The sequence below is a fragment of the Theobroma cacao genome, chromosome 7 (genome assembly GCF_053813885.1).
Source record: "Theobroma cacao isolate CCN51 chromosome 7, ASM5381388v1, whole genome shotgun sequence".
Lineage (NCBI taxonomy): Eukaryota > Viridiplantae > Streptophyta > Magnoliopsida > Malvales > Malvaceae > Theobroma > Theobroma cacao.
In genome coordinates, this window is record NC_142645.1 from 10,935,796 (window position 1) to 10,940,182 (window position 4,387).

The 4,387-nt window shown below is 30.7% G+C and overlaps 1 pseudogene; it reads right to left on the minus strand.

The window, feature by feature from the left end:
- Positions 1 to 1,122: 1,122 nt before the first annotated feature.
- On the minus strand, positions 1,123 to 3,272 carry LOC148761661 (uncharacterized; annotated as a pseudogene).
- Positions 3,273 to 4,387: the final 1,115 nt, after the last annotated feature.

Below are 4,387 nucleotides of genomic sequence, written 5' to 3' on the forward strand. Positions count from 1 at the left end.
ATGCTTTCCAACGGAATTTTCCATTGGAAAATTTTCGTTGGAATTACCTTTTCCAATGAAAATTTCGTTGGAAATTTCCAACGGAATTTCCTTTGGAAATCCGTTGAAAATTTCTAACGGATTTCTAAAAAAAAGGGACAAATTTTCAAATTTTCAATAGATTTCCAACAGATTTCCAACGAATTTCTAACGAAATTTTTTGTTGAAAATTTCCAACGGACTTTTCCGTTGGAAATCCGTTGGAAATAAACATTTTCAACAGAAAAATGCCTATTTCCAACGGAAATTTCCTTTGAAAATAGCCAAAATTTTTGTAGTGCAAGTGTTAAAATCCGTCCTTGGATGCTAATTTAACAATGGATCTCCATACGGAAGACATTTTGGAAATGTTTGATGTGGAAGGGAGCCAATGAAGTTGTCTATCACCATATTTTTCTACAATTAAATGTCTCCATAGAGCCTTGTCATCAATGCCATATCACCACCACCATTTGTCTAAAAAAGCAAAGTTTTTATGTGAGAAGCTTGATTTTCCAAAACTGTCAAATCTTTTAGGCTTGCAAACTGTACTCTAATTGACTTTGGATAGCTTTCTTTTATCAGCAGAACCACCCCACAAGAAAATACTTTGAATTAACTAGAGTGATCCTCCCTCCAAAAGATAACTATTTTCTTTTCCATAATGCAAAACGCACCTTAACTTTACTGATCATTAGATCCCATGTCCTAATCTGTCTAGGATCGGCACCAAGAGGAATACCTAAATAACAAAAGGTAAAACCCTAATATCACAATAAAGAGTTTTTGATAAAAGCTACCCTATTTCTTTAGAGACATCTATTGGGAAAACACATAACTTATGGAAGTCAATGCGAAGACTTGAAACAAGCTCAAAACAGAGTAAAATTGGTCTAACATTTTGGGTACCCTACAAATTAGGTTTCATAAATAAAATAGAGTCATTTACAAATTAGAAGTAAGAAACAATAATATCACATGCCATGAGATTGAAACCACAAAAAAGGCAAAGAGATTACAAATTGTAAAAAGTAAGATGAAGTGTCTTGACTATCATGATGAAAAGAAATGGTGAAAAAGGGTTACTCCGATACAGGGGCGGAGCTAGCCAATTTTTGTAGAGTATCTCCAGCTCTTTGCAAAATGGTGAAACATTCTCATCAAGCTACAAATAGAATGAAAGTGTGAGTTCCATCGAGTATCTCCAGCTCTTTGTAGAGTTCCCACTTGATTTGCTCCTCTACCTGTTTCAAGTTCATCACTAGCAATCATGTTTGCAATGTTAATTGCTTGAGCAGCTTGTAATCGGTCATGTCTTTTGGAAGAAGCACTAACAATATTTACAATAGAAGTCAACTGTGTAAAAAATTCATGAATACGAACTACTTCTCTAGATGCTGCAACCAATGCTAATTGTAATCTATGAGCATAACAATGTACATAATATGCGTATGGACAATCGTTAAGTACCAAAGCTTGTAAACCATTCCATTCACCACGCATGTTACTAACACCATCATATCCTTGACCTCGAATACTTTCAACTTGAAAGTTATAACGAGAAAGAACAGACACTAACTCTTTCTTCAAAATCATTGCACTGGTATCACCAACATGTACAAGATCAAAGAAACGTTCTTGAACAAAACCATCAACAAATCTCAAAATAATAGCCATTTGCTTTTTTTTAGACTCATCTCGAGCTTCATCAATAATAATACAAAACTTAGCATTTCCCACTTCCTCTCTAATTGAATTTCTCACCATATTAGCCAAAATATGCAAAATCTCCTTTTGAACATCATTGGATGTGTACTTAGCAACACGTGGAGCATTTCCAAGACAAGCTTCTGAACTTTGTCATTGTAAGATCCTAAGAATTTCAGCATTTTAATGAAATTTCCTCTATTTTTTGAGGATGGACTTTCATCATGATCTCTAAATGCACAAGCTTGAAAAGTTAACCATCTAACACAATCTATAGAAGCTTTGAGCCTAAGTCGATTATTCAATATCTATTTTGATGCTTGTCTTTTGATAAGCCTATCTATATGTTGGGATTTTTTCAATAAATCCTCACAAGATTTTATAGCAACATTATGTGGGGAATTTGGATTTTTCCCAACATGATTCAAAAGTGGACAATTTTCTCCACTATTTACTTTCTTCCAACTTCTGAAACCTTTTTCAATAAATGCATTTGAACCTGGACGATTCGAGGTGTTCTTACTAAAAAGGTAGCATGGCAAACAAAATACAGCATCTTTGTCACAAGAATATTCTAACCAAGAAAGATATAATTCAAATCAAGAAGCTTGAAAACGACGAGGATGATCATCAGCTAATAGAGGATACGTCTTAAGAATGGGTTGACATAGCCCACGTTTGAGATAAGCACGACGAATTTCATCCCTTTGATTGATAGGAAATTCCCATATCATTGGTCGTAATCCAGGGTCAAGTTCTATAGGAAAAGCATCAATTTCTTCAAGATTGAGCCTTGGACGTTTTGATTCGCACTGCTCTTGTTCATGAGTTGAAGTATTAAGGTTTGGTGGCTCAAGTGTAGGAGAATCATTCGAGCGATCTACCTCTTTTCTTTTAAAAAATTTGTCAATTGTTTTCAACTTACTCATATTTTAATCAAACTTAAAAAAAAATATAGTCAACATTCAATATTCTTATTTATTTATATTTAAACTTAAAAAATAAAACATAAAACTATAATGAATAAAATATAAATAATTAAATACGAAATACAGGATTTCATATAATAGTTAAATAATATGAATAGAAAGAAAAAGGTAAAAGAAAACTTTACCTTCTCTTACTTTTACACAATGGTGGTGGGTGATCTCTATCTTTCCTTGTCCAAACTTACAAACTCATAAATCTCTTTTGAAGAATAAGGTGTGTTTTAATGGTGAGTTACAAGAAAAGAAAAATAAAAATAAAAAGACACAAAAGAGAAGAGAAAAAGAAAAGAGAAAGAGGTGTAGAGAAACTTAAATTAGGGTAAAGTTAAGTAGGTTTGTAAAGTTGTTTGATTTTTTTATTTATATTAATGATTAAATAAAAAATTTATTTTGAGTGGGCCATTAATAATATATAATAAATAAATATTTTCAAAAATTTTGGGGGGGCCATCAATAAAATATATATAAAAAATAAATATTTTTAAAAATTTTGGGGGGCCATGGCCCCCCATTGTTGGCTTACCCTCCACCCTTGCTCTGATGCAATTTACGTCTCATAGCGAACTCATGGGTGCAGGGGCGGCCCAATAAGTTCAAAGGCCTAAAGCGAAATATTTAAATGAGGCTTTTTTTTATTAAAATTAAAAAAATTATTAAAATTTTATCCTTCTAACTTTTTGAGATGTAAAATTTTTAATTAAACTTTTATAATCAAGTTCTTCTAATTTTTCTTTTTTAATTAATAATATAGCTAATTCCTTTAATCTTTCTAAAGACATTGTTGATCTTAAATAAGATTTTATTAATTTTAGTTTTAAAAAATTTCTTTCTCTTGAAACAACACTTACTGGAATTGTTAACATTATTCTAAAAGCAAAAATCTGTAAATTAAAGTACAAAAATTTAAAAATTAGAACAATAGTACCTAATTATTGAATGGTTATTGCAAACCACAAATGAGGTTCACAGATTTATGAAGATAATAAAAGAACAAACTTCTTGTGTATTCTTTGAAGAAAAATTGAAGTTAAAGGAAAAAAGAGCTGATGAGAAAGAAAGATTTCAAAAATAGATATTATATATTGAAAAAAATTTTGGTTTTATATATATATATAAATAGCTATTAGAAATCATTAAATGCATTGATTGAAAATAAAAGAAATAAGTAAGAAAAAAATAGCTATTGGAAATGACTAAATACATATGGCTGTTAGTTTATTGTAAATAAGAGAATATAGTTAAGATTGAATAGCATTCTAAAAATAAGGAAGTAATAAAAAATTAAAATTTATTAAGCACATAATTAAAAAAGTGAAAAAATAAATAATTTTATTAATTATTTTTTACTTTTATATTTTTTATATAATTAATTATATTATAATTATTAAAATTATAAATCTTCTCTAAAATTGGGGCCTCTTCAAATTGGGGGCCTAAAGCCCTTGCTTGGGTGGCTTCACCTAAGGGCCAGCCATGCATGGGTGGAAGAACCATTAGTAAGAACAAATACCTTAGCGGTAAAGATACACTCGTAGATCCAGTTGCCCCACTTTAGACCAAAACCCATAACTTCCATAACAAGCACAAGATAACCTAGATTAACACAGTTAAAAGCCTTTTTGAAATCTAACTTCAATACAGTCCCTCTAAAGTTGCAAAATTTAGTCTTCATA